The following is a 16,838-nucleotide window of genomic DNA, read 5'->3' as shown; positions in this document are numbered from 1 at the left end:
ATCACCAGAAAAGAATCTGTGAGAGAGTTAGAACTAGAAACCAAGGAGCTTTATTTATATCCTCTTTTATTACTTATGTCCCTCTCCATTGCTGGCATTCAGTCCTTCTTCATCTCCTAGTAGCTAGTCTTTCTTGTTGTCTTTATTAGTCTGTATTCATGTACACATTTGTTTACATATATTATATGTACATTTTCCACAATATATTATATATGTATGTATATATATATGTATATATGTATATATATGGTAAGATCCACATATGAGGAAGAACATGTATATATTTTCCTTCTGATATTATTTGATCTACTTTCTATATTTATTTATGGTCATGCAAATTTTTTGATTTCACTTTTCTGTAGAGGTAAATACAATTCATATATATATATATATATATATATATATATATATATATATTTCAAATTTTCATCATCCATGTATCAGTTGATGAACAGTTGTGTGGATTCCAATTCTTTACTACAGTAAATAAAGCAGAAATAATCTTGGGAATTCATTAACCCTATGGTGTGGTGTAGAGTTATCTGGATATACAGTTAAGGTATATAGTAGTTCTATTTTTAATTTACTTTGTCACTGAACATGGAGCTCGTGTACTTGCTAGACTAGATGAGCAAATATGTGAAAAGCTAACAATTACATGAAAGAATATTCATTGTCATCAGTCATAGGTGAAATTCAAATTAAAATCTCAGCAACACAATCATGCCTACTAGGACAACTGTGTAAACTTTTAAAAGGTAAAGAAATTGCTAACAAAACCATGGGAAGACTGATGAGAATGGAAAATGGCTCAGTCACTACAAAAATAAATTTGGGAGCAGTGAGATGGCTCGGGGGTTAAGGGAACTTTCTGCCAAGTTTGAGTCCTAAATTTGATCCCCAGTATCCATAAGGGAGGAAAAGAGACCTGGCTTCTGTAAAGGTGTCCTTTGACCTCTGTGCACGTGCTATGGCACACATACACACATACACACACCAAAAATAAGTAAGGCCTGTAGAAGTTCCTCAGCAGTTAGAATACTCACTGTTCTTGCAGATGACCAAAGTCTTATTTTTAACACCCATGAGACAGCTCACAATGCCTGTAACTCCAGCTCCAGGAGATAGGACACTCTTTCTCAACCTTCACTGGTACCAGGTATGCATATGGCACTCACACATGCAAGCCATAGCTCATATGTATAAAATAAAAAGAAACAAACCTTTCAAAGAAATACGTATACCTGGAGGGCCTGCACTTTCCTTAGGGGAAGAGAGAAGTAGTTGGGGGAAGGGTAAAGATTGGGGGGGGGGAGGAAAAGAAAAAAATAAATAAATGCATAAATAAAATTTAAAAACCAGTTTGGCAAAAGCTCAAAAAGTGAAATATAGAATTAACTGAAGCTCAAAAATTCTACTCTTAAAAGAACTAAAACCAGGTATTCAAACCAGCACATGTAAACACATCTTGGGAACAGCATTGTTTACAATGGCCAGAAAATAGATGCACCCCAAACACCACAGAGGATGAGCAGACAAACAAAATGAAGTATATTTCTACAGGTAGGTGTTATTCAGTCCTAAAGAGAGAATGGAGCACTGACCTTGAAACTATGTGGGTGAACATCAGAAATACTACAAGTAAAAGGAGTAAGATACCAAATGACAAAATTTGAAGATCCCTTTATGTGAACTACCAAGGAAAGAATCAAAACCACCAAGAAAGAATTTTGGTAGTTGCTGGGGCTCTGACTAAGCTAGGGCAGCATGAGGGAGAAACTGCTTAGAGAAAGGAGGGTTTTCTTCTGAGTGATGAGATATTTTCTTTTTAGGGAGCCATGAGGACTGTCGAACACCACAGGTGGTGCTAAAGGCTGGGGAATTCTCATGCAAAAATGATTAATTTGCAAGCTAAAAGGATAGGTCAGTGGAAAAGGCCTTTGCTTCATAAATTTGAAGACCACAGCACCCACATAAATTCCTGGCACTCATGGTAGTCCACCTATAAGCTCGGCATTTAGAAGACAGGGGTTGGGTTCACAGAGAAAGCTTGTTGCAAAGTCTAACCAAACGGGTGACTTTCCTATTAGGTATCCTGCCTCAATGAATAAGAAGGATGATCAAGAACACACAGTATCAACTTATGGACTTCACTCATTCATATACATACAAAAAGAGAAAAAAGAAGGAATATTGATTCTAACTAAGTGAATGCAATTTCAACAAAAATTAGAGAGTGATAGCTCTTTAAATATTTATTTTATGTGTATGATTATATTGCTAAAATATATATTTTGGCACAACATGTGTGCCTGGTGTCCCAAGAGGAATATGTCATCTCAGGAGCTGGAGTTACAGACAGCTCTGGGTACTGGGAACTGAATCTGGCTCTTCTGGAAGAACCACAAATGTTCTAACTGCTGAAACATTTCTACATTCTCACGTTTCTCTCTTAATGAAACATTTGCTCATGCTTCCCCTTTAAGGAAACATGTCTCATGCAGGATTTTCTTTATCTGTTCTTATTTGTCTATTATAACTAACACATATACATATATGTATTTATGCACACAAAGATACACAGGAGTGGGTACATTTCTCTTTAGAAGACATCTGTGCCCTACTTAAAGATGAGAAGTTGATCTAAATCTTCCTGAAGGCATAAGAGGCATGCCCACATACCTCACTATAGCATTCCACAATGAGATTTATTCTCGGCAGTAATGGGAGATTTTCAGTTCCATGAGATTCTTTTTTTTTTTTTTTTTTTTTTTTTTTTTTTTTTTTTTTTGTTTTTCGAGACAGGGTTTCCCTGTAGTTTCTAGAACCTGTCCTGGAGCTAGCTCTTGTAGACCAGGCTGGCCTCGAACTCAGAGATCCGCCTGCCTCTGCCTCCCGAGTGCTGGGATTAAAGGCGTGAGCCACCACCGCCCGGCTTCCATGAGATTCTTACCCAGTGTCATCAGTTAGCTCTCTTTAAAGTCTGAAAGATACACATTAATTAGGTTCTACAGGTTCAAACGGAATATTCGAGAAGCACACCCACTTGCCCAAATGTGACCTTTTACTGAGAAATCCTAAGAGGAAGATGATACCTTCAAGTTCTTAGAGATTGAGAAGGGTATGGACAGTTAACCCTCACCTCCAAAGAATAATAAATGTATCATGACCAGGAAGAGCCACTGACAGCAAGAGAAAAACATAAATTGAGAGAAGGTATCTCAATTAAAATTATATGTATGATAATTTCACTATAGCGACAACTGTAGTTGGCTACTGTGCTCAACTGGTGCAAAGAGTGCTGCTCTAGTAGCTGAAGTATTACATCATGTGAATCTGTAGTGTGTGTGTGTGTGTGTGTGTGTGTGTGTGTGTGTGTGTGGTGTATCATGTGTGCTTTCAGGTTTAGTGTAGGCAGAGGATTGCACCGCATGTCTATGAAGTTCAGAGGACAACATGGTTGTCAGACTTCATCGTCTATCTTTTATGAGGCATGCTCTTCACACAGGCAGAACATATACAACTGTGTTCCTCCAAGTAGCTATCAAACAAGCTACAGAGCATACTCTTGCCCCTCTCTCACATCTCACATCTCAGGCTCTGCAATTAGGGACTGTGCTGCAGTATCCAGTTTACATGTGTGCCAGGAATCTGAACTCAATTCCCCATGTCTGTGCAGCAAGTACATTACTGACTGGACGAACGCCCCAAAATTTTACTTTAAATATATATATATGTATATATATATATATATATATATATATATATATAGTGTGTGTGTGTGTGTGTGTGTGTGTGTGTGTGTGTGTTTGTGTTGTAAATGAGCTCAAGTGCCCACAGAGGTAAAAAAAAAGGGCATCAGACTCCACCCTGCAGCCAGAGCTGGAGTTACAGCAATTGTGAGCACCCAACCTGAGTACTGAAGAGCTCTGGTCCTCTGCAAGAACAATAACATGCTTTTAAACCACTGAGTTGTCTTTGCAGCCCATTCATCTGTTTTTAAGTGACTGCTTTCAGCAATTTATTTTAAAAGATTTCTTCCAACATGGAGAATGCACACAGCTCCTAAAAGTATATTTTGTTCTCAAATTTATCTACTTAGTACTATGAATTTATTATTATGTTCCCAGAGCACTTCATAAGAAACACAATTATCAACCAACCAGTTCCAGAGCAGAATGTCAAGAGAGTCCTTGATTAATTTGTCCCATGCAGGCATCCCTGCCTGTGTCATCTCCTTAGCAGTTCCTCACTGTGAAAAGGGAACAAGCCCACACCTGTTCAGTCAGCTGAACCCTCATCCTCCCTAAGTACTCCGTATACTTCCAAGCCTCTGTGGCTGTGAGAAGGTCATGTTCCACCTGGTAAACATCCCACATCTTCTTCACTCTCAATAAATGAATTCGTCTTCCACAAGCTACTGTATCATCCTTTAAAAGAATGTTTCTCAACTATTCCTGGAAATAAAACTTATATAGTCTTTCCTAAGTCATTCAAGTAGGCATAGTAATTCATGAGAGATGGGTGAGTTCTTCTTTTCCTCCCAAGTGCCTGGGGAGTTTGGAAGTAATTATATTCATATAATATTTGAAATATAAATGATCATAACAACCCTTTGTGTAACAAATATACCTGATATACAGCAAATTATGACAGAAGGAAGGGGTTCTTTAGACTAAGTTCAAGGGTAAAAGTCCATCACAGTAAGTAAAGCATAGGAACAAAAATAGGAGGGAACTGGTCACACTGAATTTGCAGAAAGAAAGGAAATGGGCTAGTTCATAGAAAGTAAGGCCAATCTTTCATAGCCCATTCCTTCCACCAAGGCCCTGCCTCTTAAAGATTCCACAGTCTCCCTAGATAGCACCTGAGTATCAGGTTCAAGTGGTCAAATACTGAACCTATAGGGGCATTTCATATTCAAACCACAACATCCTAAAAAATACTAGAAAAAATAGCTGGAAGGAGTTAGGCATTAATATAAATAAAGAAAAAGTGAATGAGCATCTTGTTGTAGTTATTAGGAAGCCAACAAAACAAAATCCCTATGGAGACTTTGCACCATTAAACAGCCCAGAAAGCTCTAATGTAGCCACATCCCAGTTAAGTTGATTTAGTCAACTTATGCACTCAGAGAGTTGAGAAGTCCTAAAGTAAGCGACAGAACTGGTGGCATGTTTCAACACATCAGGACATTTGCCACCAACCATGATGATCTGAGTTTGGTCCCCAGAACCTATGTGGTAGGAGAGAACCACCTCTGGCAAGTTGTCTTCTGACTTATACAGATATGCTATGACATACTCATGCCTACTCCAACCACACACACACACACACACACACACACACACACACACACATGCACAGGCACACACACATGCACACACACACACATGCACAGGCACACACACACACGCACACACACACACACACACTAATAATGACAGTAGTAGTAGTGCCAGCACATAAATGCAAACACATACACACACACTTATTAGTAGTAGTAGTAGCATATAAATGCAATCAAAATAGAAATTTCATCCTGTTTCAAATAATACCTACTACAAAAGCTGGCCATGTAGAATGAATATGCATTACAATTACTGTTACAGTTGAATGCATAGGGGATTGGACATTCTGATGAAGGCTGATTGTGATGTCAAGTATACAGTCCATTGTGCTTTCCTACAAAATTGAGAACTTGTAGGAGACATTGTGAAGTTACATTCTAGTTGAATTGATAAAACATATTTTATTTTTAGAAAATTTCAATAAATTTTCACTTCAATAGTCAAGATTGAATGCAGGACTGCTTAGATAAATTCCAGCTTGGCACATCATGCACAATCTACTTCCAAGCAGTTACTGGTCATGTAGAGGATTAGAACCCACCAACTCGGATATTAATACATGGGAAGGTATTTTTATTATTATAATTAAATGAAAAACAAAAGAATGTTAATGTGTTTGTGATATTTCAGTTCTTACACCAAATAACTCAAGCTCTAAAGGGATATTTCATCTGACCTAAAGTCATAGAAACTTTGGTCCATGATGGGCTCCTTGGTTGTCTATCTGTTGTGAGGTTGTGCATCATGGCAGGGGACCAACAGCAGGACAAAGCTCATTCACCTTATGGTTGCTATGGAACAGACAAAAAACATGCTAGCATCGTTGTCTCCCTTTCAAAGTCATGCTTTTTTTTCTTGAGCCCACCCAGGAGATCCCACTTAGGAAAGCATGTACCACCTCATTATAGCATAGAGGCATGTTTCCAATGAGATTATAATCAGAGTCTGTATGGAGAAGCATCTACCACCTCCTAGCAGCACAGAAGCATGCTTCCAGTGTTGAGACAACACAGCAGAGTTTACCTAGGGAAGCATCTACCACTTCCTCATAGCACAGAGGCATATTCCAATGAGACTGCACAGCAGTATCCACCTAGGGAAGCATCTACCACCTACTGAAGCACCAGAGTAGAAGAAACTTGGACCTTTGGGATTAATTAATGAGCCAAACTTCGGTATTTAATAGAGACTATATTAATCTCTAGGGTTTAAGTGAATAGAGGAACTTGGGGAGAGCAGTTGGATATATACACATAGACACACACACACAGAGACAAACATACACACACACACACACACACACATACACACATACACAAATGACTGCAGACATGCCTCCAAAGTTAAGAGTGTTTCCTACACTTGCAGCAGGCCTCAGGTTGGTTCCCAACATCCTGATCAGTCTTCTCACAACCAGCTGTCACTCCAGCTCCAAGGAACCCAGAACTTACTTTTATTGTCTGTGGATACCTACATGCAATTTGTGCAGACACACAGAATCAAAGAAAATGAATCTTTTTTAAAGTCCTGCAAGCATAAAGTCACAGCTGTTCTATGGCTAGATATGGGAGGTCTTTTTTATTATCATTTATTTATATTATTTTGAGACAATGCCTCATGTAGTCCAGGCTTGCCTAGAATTAAATATGTAATAAAGGCTGACCTTGAAATATTGATCCTTCTCCCTTCTTGTTCCCAAAAGCTGGCATTACAAGTGTGGGCAACCATGCTAGAATTATGTGATGCTGGTGATAAAATCAAGAGTTTTGTGCTCATCAAAGGAACACTCTACTTTCTGAGCTATATGCTTAGTCCTTTGGCAGAGTGATTATTTCTTAATAAATCAAAATTGTATGCAGTATGGAAAGAGCTTTTGTATGTAGCTTACTAGGCTGTTTATAATAACAGGAAGAAATACTTTCAGGTCCATAAAAAGTACCATTCATCAATTAACTTTTTGTTATTATGTTGGACTATAAATTAGGCTCAAGTTACCTTTACTACAGATGTGTCCTTAAATATTTTTATAAAAGCTTTCACAAAGTATATTGGTACATGGCCATTTTTCTAACACTGAGGAGACTGAGGTGAAGTCAAGGTTATTTGGGCTCTCTATAGCAACACCCTCTCTCAAAACAAACAAACATACAAAGAAACAATCTACCTCTTTAATATGGTTTGTATGTTAAAACATTCTGATGATAATTAATATACTAATTAATGCCTTTATTACTACTTTGTTATTTAAAATGGATTTGTTTTAAGACAGGATAGAATAGAATATATCCTTGGCAGTCTTCAAACTTGGTATATAGCTAAGGATGACCTTAAACTCCTGGTCACCTTGCCTCTTCCTGCAGAGTGCTGGATTGAAGGTGTGCACACACTGGGTTTGTTTAGTGCTGTGGATCAACCCCAGCTCTTTGTGCATGCTAGATAAGCACTCTACCCACACAGCCACACCCTAAGTCCAAGAATGGTGGACATTTAAGAGCATAAATAATCTGTCAGTTACAGAATTATGTAGGCTGATTCACGATTTTGTTTTTCAAAAGAGATTGCTGCTACTATCTATCCTGCTGCATATTCAATTGATTTCTGCTATTGACATGAAATAATCTGCTTTGGATACCACATTTTTAAAACAACACTATTGGCCTATTAAGGTTTGTAAAAGAATGACACCACCTGGGAAAGTTTTAAGATTAATTTTTACTTTCAATTATATATCAACTACTATGTCTCTACCTATTTGTCTGCCTGTCTGTCTATCATCAATCTATTATCTATCTCCCTATCTATCATCAATCTGTATATCTGTCATCTAACTATATCTATCATCTTGCTAGCTAGCTATCATCTGTCATCTGTCTGTCTGTCTATCTATCTATCTATCATCTATCTATCTATCTATCTATCTATCTATCTATCTATCTATCATCTACCTATCTGTCTTCATCTATGTACTGTCTTTTATTTGTGTGTGTGTGTGCACATGCACGTGCACATGGACATGAGTACCCACTGAGGTTTCTGAGTGGTTAAATCATGAGGAACTGTTGTTACAGACAGTTGTGAATTGACCCATATGGATGTTAGGAAGCCAGTCCTCTGCAAAGCTAGAAAAACTTTAAACCACTGAACCACTCATTCCCCTGACTGGACATCTTAAATGGTGAATATTCTTTTCTAGTAAAAATTTTATAACAGCGTTTCTCAACCTCCCTAATGCTGCAACCCTTTAATACAGTTCTTTATGTTGTGGTGACTCCATGTACAAAATTATTTTACATTTTTTCCTACTTCATAATTGTCATTTTACTACTGTTAGGAATCACTATATACATACCTGTTTTCTCATGTCTTAGGCATCCCATAGGTTGAGAACTGCTGTTCTGGAGTCTAGGAAGGAAAACCAAAATCAAGTGCCTGTAGATTTAGTGTATTGCAGTCTTTGCTGTTGCTTTATCTACACATAAGGAAAGTACCTCTTGGTACTTAAGAACACTGATCTCCTTATACGGGCTCCACCTACATGACCATATTTCTTCACTACAGTCTGACATCCACATGCCGTCATGGCAGTGATGGTCCTGCAATACATGCTGTTCTCAGGGGAATGGAGACATAGCAGTTTTTTCCTTGACCCACAAATAAAATAGCACCTACACATTTAATTGTCAAAAGATATATAGTAATTACTTTAGAACAGCTGGCACTGAAACACAGACTCACTTGTGTATTTGATGTCCATAAGATAATTACAGCTGTTCAGGACTAGACAGTTGTGTGGCTACACTGAGAGAGTACTCACTTAGCATGTTCAATGCGCTGTGTTAGATCCCCAGCACTGTGTATACAGAGTGTGGTGCACTCCTGTAATCCCAGCATTGGGAAGATGGAGAAAAGAGCATTAGATGCTTAAGATCATGTTTTACTAGCTAGTTCCAAGAATCTTGGGCTTCCTGAGACTCTGTCTCACTTTTTCAAAACTGAACAGGAAGTTTGCTTCTTCCTCTCAAGCAACATTTACCCATAAAAGCTAACTAAAAATCTACATCCTTTCCTTCCCTCTCCCAGCTCTTTCCTTGGTGTTCACACTCCTAAATAAAATAATATTCAACATTTTTATATTCATTCTTGTGTATAAAAATATGACATTATATTTGGCACATGCATGCCGGTGCTTTCAGGGGCTAAGAGGGAGCACCAGAGGCCCTGGAGCTGCGGTTGCAGGCAGTTGAGCGCTAACTAGCACGGGTACTGTGAACTGAATTCTGTTCTCCAGAAGAGCAGAAAATATAACTGCTGAGCCATTTTTCCCCTACCACTCACCCACCCAATATACTTTCAAAACATCTGATCTTTTCTGAATTTTAAGCTAAGTAAGATGTCTCATTTCAGGAAATTACAAATACGTAAAAACAATTACTATTCTGTGGCAGAATAATAGCATATTACAGTTGATCATACCTAAGGATATTTTTTAAAATACAGCAATAAAATTCATAGCAATTATGTGAATAATTCTCTTTCCCTCCCTCTCTCTCTTTTTAAGTTAACAAACCTATGAAATAGCAAGCTTTGAACAAACATGATTCAAAGGAAAAAAGTTTTTGCTGAGCCCTATGTTCTGAAAGTTTATTTGGTACAATTTCACCCATTATTCTGTACTAAGAAAGGAAGCCTTTTTTGAAAAGAGAGCTCAATTTTTACATAATCATATGTACCTTGTAACTAGGTTCAGTAAAAAAAATAGAAATTGGTATGATAATTTGAAAATTAATGACTCAAATCTACAAAATACAATACCATCTCCAGGAAAATTGGTTATTGGGAAATGAGGATCATTATAGTCTAGTTACCACATGAAGGCCTGTGCCAGGCACCATATCCATTTCTATGACTACTAGTGACACCACCTCCACATATCTGACATGAGCATCCTCTACTATTTTGTAGATTTTCTTTAGTCAGTTTCATCAACTCACTGGTGAAATTATTTATGATTCTATTAGCAGGATGTTCTGAATAGAGTCTCAGAAACCCAGGCATAGGTGTTCCTTTTAAGATTCTTAGGCTACCAAGACAGTGTTCGTAATTTCTTGCAAATAGTGCTTAAAATTAAACTGAAAGAACATTGGTGCTGATGCAAGAGTTCAATAATGGCCTTTTCATCAAATCTGAGAGGGGATGGCAAAGAGATCAAAGCATTGTCAAAAGCACAGAAACCATTGGATCTCTACCCTGAGTGGACAGGGCCTGTTTCACTGAACCATCAGTTCCATTCAAGACCAAGAACATAGCTTTTGAGTTTCTCTCACAATGTGTGAGGCATTCTCTCGCACTTGTCCAAGTCTTCGATAAGAACTTAAAGTTCTAGAAGTGATGGGAGAGCTGAGCAGGTAGAGGTGCTTATCACTGAACCAGGTGACCTGAGCACCATTCCTGGGACTCACATGATGGGAAGAGAAAGCAGACTCTGATGCATTGTTCTCTGACCTCCTCATACATGATGTCACACACACACACAATAAATAAATGTCAATTTTAATGTAAAATTCTAGTTGCTTGAAAGTATTACACACGTCCTAAATACCTTGTATAAAAGAAAATCTCATGAGCAGATATAGAAAGTTCTCAAACTCTCCCATGTCTGACAAAGCAATTACAAAGACAAGGGGGAGATGTGCTGGAATCTTTACTGGGAAAGAAACCACATGTGACCTAAAGCTAGTTTATGCACACCTCTAGGAAGTGATTCCTGCTGAGACCTATGCCTGTAGTAACCCTATATTCGTGTGAATAGAGATGAGGATCAATAGTTGGGTTATTTTCTGACTTCCATATATGTGCTGACACACACCCTTGCCCCTACATGTGCATTCAGACACATAACCCGCTCACCCTCATATGTGCACTCTGACACACACCCTGCTCACCAACATGTGTGCACTCTGACACTATTGTTGGGGTTTCTGTCCTGCCCAGTCCTTGTGCTGTGTGGTTGCAGCAATTGTTAAGTCCCCAAAAAAATCATACAGAGGTCTACATTAGTTATAAACTCATTGACCATTAACTTAAGCTTCTTATTAACTCTTTTTTTCTCATTTTTTTATTAAAAATTTCCATCTCCTCCTCTCCTTCTCCCCCCTCCCTCCCCTCCCTTCCACCCATACCCCCACTCCCTCCCTCTCCAAGCCAAAGAGCCATCAGGGTTCCCTTCACTATGTTAAGTCCAAGGTCCTCCCAGCTCCCCCTAAGTCCAGGAAGGTGAGCAACCAAACTGACAAGGCTCACAGAGAGCCCGTCCATGCTGTAGAGTTCAAGCTCATCACCATTGTCCTTGGTTTCTCAGTCTTCCTCCACCATCAGCCACATTCAGAGAGTCTTGTTTGGTCCCTTCTCCCATCAGTCCCATTCCAACTGGACTTGGTGGTCTCCCGTTAGATCTGTCCCACCGTCTCAATGGGTGAACACACCCCTCACGGTCCTGACTTCCTTGCTCATGATCTCCCTCCTTTTGCTCCTCATCAGGACCTTGGGAGCTCAGTCCGGTGCTCCTATGTGGGGCTCTGTCATTTTCTCCATCCAATGCCAGGTGAAGGTTCTATGGTGATATGCAAGATATTCATGAGTATGGCAATAGGATCTGGACATTTCTGGCAGCTGCGCAAGGAGCTAGCTGGGGGCATCTTCCTGGACACCTGGGAACCCCTCTAGAGTCAAGTCTCTGCCAACCCTAGAATGGCTCCCTGAATTAAGATATATAATTCCTTGTTCCCATATCCACCCTTCCTATATCCCCACCATTCTATTCCCCCAAGCTCTTCCCATCCTCCACTTCACACTTTTCTCTCCCCATCCCCCTATCCCCCCATCCCACCCCGCCCCCAATGATAGCCTTTGCTGGAGAGGTTGTGGAGTAAGGGGTACACTCATCCATTGCTGGTGGGAATGCAAACTTGTACAACCACTTTGGAAAGCAGTGTGGTGGTTTCTCAGGTAATTCGGGATCAACCTACCCCAGGACCCAGCAATCCCACTCTTGGAATTTACCCAAGAGATGCCCAATCATATTACAAAAGCATTTGTTCAACTATGTTTATAGCAGCATTATTTGTAATAGCCAGAACCTGGAAACAACCTAGATGCCCTTCAGTGGAAGAATGGATGAAGAAAGTGTGGAATATATACATATTAGAGTACTACTCAGCGGTAAAAAACAATGACATCTTGAATTTTGCATGCAAATGGATGGAAATAGAAAACACCATCCTGAGTGAGGTAACCCAGGCTCAAAAAGATGAACATGGGAAGTACTCACTCATAATTGGTTTCTAGCCATAAATAAAGGACATTGAGCCTATAATTCGTAAAAAATCCTAGAGAAGCTAAATAAGAAGGTGAATCCAAAGAAAAACATATAGTTATCCTCTTATTAACTCTTATAACTTATATAGCCCATAATTAGCTCATTATTCTTATCTGTGTTAGCCACATGGCTCAGTACCTTTTTTAGTAAGGCAGTCACATCTTGCTTCTTCTGTGGTAGGGTCAGGACTGTGGAGGGATCTTCCTTCTTCTCAGAATTCTCCTGTTCTCACTGACCTGCCTCTACTTCCTGTCTGGTTGTCCCACCTATACTTCCTTCCTGGCTACTGACCAATCAGCATTAATTTAAGATATAATTGACAGAATATAGACAATTGTCTCACACCATTACACACACCCTGCTCACCCTCATATGTGCATTCTGACATACACTGCACTCACCCCTATATGTATACTCTGATGTGCACCTAAACCTAGCCCCACAAGATTCTTTTTTAAAAGAAGCAAAGCTGAATTAGTAGATTAGATCTCCTTTTAGACATTGTCTAATTCTATCCTGACATGTTTTGAGGATTCAGAAACTAAAGGAAACATTTTGGCAAGCTTCCTACAAACAAGTTAGGAATTGGCCATGGCCACATTGGTAAAGTCAGAGGAGCAGAAGTAGGGAAGAAGGTCTTCCTCAACAACAGCTAATGATCTGCAACAGGAATCAACACAGCAATCCCATATGATTGCTATAAAAAGTTTCCTAATTAAGGAATACATTTAATCAAATAAGTATTTTTTTTTAAAAAAGTATGCTATAATGGAAATTTGAAAATAGTGATGCAAGGAGACCACAAAATTCTAGTAGTGGTGTGTCTATTGACTGGAAGAATCAATATTGCCAAGGTGTCTATGTAACACAAGTGATCTGATCTATGTATTCAATGCAATCACATCAAAATACTGACTATATGTTTCATGGAACAAAAATAGGTAGAGCTATCATTACATGAAAGAACACAGAGAAACATTCCCGAATACCTAAGAAACATTGAACACAAAGAACAAAGAGGCTGAGTGTGGTGTTGCTTGCCTATAATCTAGCATTGAGAGGCAGAGAGGCTGGCACATCTCTGTGAGTTTCATGCCAGCCACAGCTACACACTGAGAATAGGTCCTATGGATGAGTAAACAAACAGAAAAACAAGCAAATAAAAGAGAGAAATGAATTATCACTTTACCTCCAATCGTAGTACAAAGCTATGGAAACAAAACTGTAGGGCACTGTCATATAAACATATAAAGAGAACTATGTGTCAGAATAGAGAGAAAAGTTGCTTATATACAGCCCAGAGACTTTTGACAAAAGTTCTGGACCTCACAGTGGAGTAAGCAATCATTTCCAATAAAATGTCAATAAACTGTTCCAATAAACTGGGAAGACTGGTATCAGTATTTAGAAAAATTAAATGAGACACATGTATCTTACCAGTTAAAAACACTAGTGTGGAGCTGGTGGCTTGGTGCTCAAAGCTCTAAAGCCTAAGCATATTCTTTCAGAGGGCTGAAGTTTGGTATCCAGAATCCATGTTGGCAGTCCACAACAACCTGTATCTCCACCTCCAGAGGATACCATATACTATTCCAGGATCCTCAGGCACTTGTGTTAGCATATACATGTATATGCATACAGAGAGCTGGGAGGGAAGGAGGAGGGAAAGAGAGAGTTAAGAGATAAAAAAATAAAGGTTTAGAAGGTGTAAAATGGAATAAAGGCTTACATATTAGACCTAAATAATAAAACTATTTTAAAAAGTATAGAAAAAAATCAGAATACTAAAATGAACAATATTTATTTTTGCATGATCCCTCCAAATTACATGAAACTGAGAAAAACTTTTAAATATTTACATAAAATGAAAAGTCCCAGGAGAGAGCAGGAAAAACCATAAAGGAACAATGGCTTTGGGTGGGGAGCTGACCACACACCTTGGAAACAGTATTGCCCAGAACAGACAAGGGCTTCAAAGCCCTCCAGGAAAACAGGTCAGGTGGAAGTTAGTTCTCACAAGAATATCATAATCATCAGGGAAATGAAAATCAAACTGAAAAGATGTCAATTAGCCCTGAATGTATTTGTTATTTCCTAGAAGGGCAAAGAAGGGTTTGCAGACATGGTTCAACAGTTTTGATTTTGTTCTGCTCTCCCAGAGGACCTGAGTTTCAATCCCAGAACCCACATCAGTTGGCTCATGATCACTTGTGGCTCCAGCTCTAGGAATCATTGGACCTCTGCAGGCACCTGCACTCATCTGAATATAATCATCCACAGATAAACACATATATACATTATTAAAAATAAAGTAAACTCTTATTTTTTAAATTGTCAAAGCTACCAAGTGATAGGGAATGTGTAGAAAATATAGACTGTGTCACAATAGTGGTAGGAAGAAGTGCCGGCCAGTCATTATAGATACTATTATGGGACTTCCTCAAACTCTTTGTCTAGTTAAGGTTTCTACTGCTGTGAAGAGATGCCATGACCTACAGCAACTTTTATAAAAGAAAACATTTAATTTTCTGTCTTATACTTTCAGAGGTTTACTTCACTATCATCATGGCAGGAAACATGGGGCATTCAGGCTGGCATGATGCTAGAGAAGGAGCTGAGAGTTCGACATCTTGGGAACTCTATCCCTGGGTATAGCTTGTGCACAGGAGATCCTGAAGCCCATCCCACAATGACACACTTCCTCCAACAAGGCCATACTTACTCCAACAAAGCCACACCTGTTTTAAGTGCCACTCGCTATGGGGGACATTTTCTTTCAAAACACTGTATCCCACTCCCTGATCACCATAGTGTGTACCAGTTTCAAATTTATTTAAAGGTCTAAATTTCAAAGTATCCTTTGAGACTCATGATAATCTCTTAAATGTAATCCCCCTGAAAATCAAAATTAAAAAAAAATCAGATTTCATACTTCCAGTATACAATGGCACTAGATGTACATTATTGTGGTGGTTTGAAAGAAAATGACCCCCAAAAGGAACGACACTATTAGAAGGTGTGTCCTGGTTGAAGGAATAGTGTCACTGTGGGGTTGGGTTACGAGGTCCTTTTCTCAAGCTTTACTCAGTGTGATAATCAATCCACTTCCAGTTGTTGGCCTATAAAGATGTATGGAACCTCAGCTCCAGTACCACCTCTGCCTGTCTGCTGCCAAGTTCCCCAACATGATGAGAAAGAGCTGAAACCTCTGAGCCTGTAAGTGAGCCATCCCAATTAAATGTTTTCTTTATAAAAGTTGCCATGGTGATGGTGTCTCTTCACAGCAATATAAACCTAAGACAAATACCATTTCAAAATGTAATGACAGGAGTATCATGAGTGAGGAAATACTGGACCAAAATAAGATGAAAACCAGCTGGACAAACTCCAAATTCTGAGTCACCATGTCTGATGTCAAAATGCTCTACAGATCTCTAACTCCTTTTAGTTTGCTGACTGCAACACACTTCTCTCTCTTGGCCTGGTTCTACTCCCTGTTGGTAGCTTTCCTTATCAAGTGCCCGAAGCTCTGCCACCTCCAACATCTTGGTATCTCCAAGATAATTCAGACTTCACCTTCTCAGTTTCATCCAATGGTCTCTATTGGCCTCCATTCACAGACACCCCTGACACAAGACTGGCCTCAACAGCTTCCCCTAGTGACATAGGAAGAATTTACAAGCCCTTTTCTCTATTGTTGATTCGAAAGCCAGAACCATGTGGCCAAAGCTGCCAAGTTCTGCTGCTTGCTGGGGCTAGAAAATGGCCCCCTTGTTCCATTACATCTTCACCCAGCTCTCCAGTATTTTTGTTGTGTTTTGTGTTAACATAATTTATTCATCGAATCTTTGGGAATTTCACATCATGCACCTTAATTTCACCCACCTTCTAGTCCTTCCATATCCTTCCTCCACACTGCAATACCCCACAGGGAAAAAAAAAAAAATTGAAAAACCAAACACAAAAAAGCAAACAAAACAAACAAACAAAAAACAAAAATGAGAAAACAAAACAAACAAATACACAATGAAACCTCTTCCCTCCTCCATCTTTCCCGTCTCTCCAACACCTCCACATTCATTCTGGTGGCACTGGGAGCCGAGGTGTGTCAC

At 39.1% G+C, this 16,838-nt stretch overlaps 1 pseudogene; it reads right to left on the bottom strand.

The window, feature by feature from the left end:
* Positions 1 to 16,271, bottom strand: part of LOC119827168 — a 37,766-nt pseudogene extending 21,495 nt beyond the window's left edge.
* Between the last annotated feature and the right edge of the window lie 567 nt (positions 16,272 to 16,838).

Source organism: Arvicola amphibius, chromosome 12 (assembly GCF_903992535.2).
Source record: "Arvicola amphibius chromosome 12, mArvAmp1.2, whole genome shotgun sequence".
Classification (NCBI taxonomy): domain Eukaryota; kingdom Metazoa; phylum Chordata; class Mammalia; order Rodentia; family Cricetidae; genus Arvicola; species Arvicola amphibius.
The sequence above is the reverse complement of the archived record's forward strand: the minus strand, read 5'-3'. Positions and strand labels throughout refer to the sequence as shown.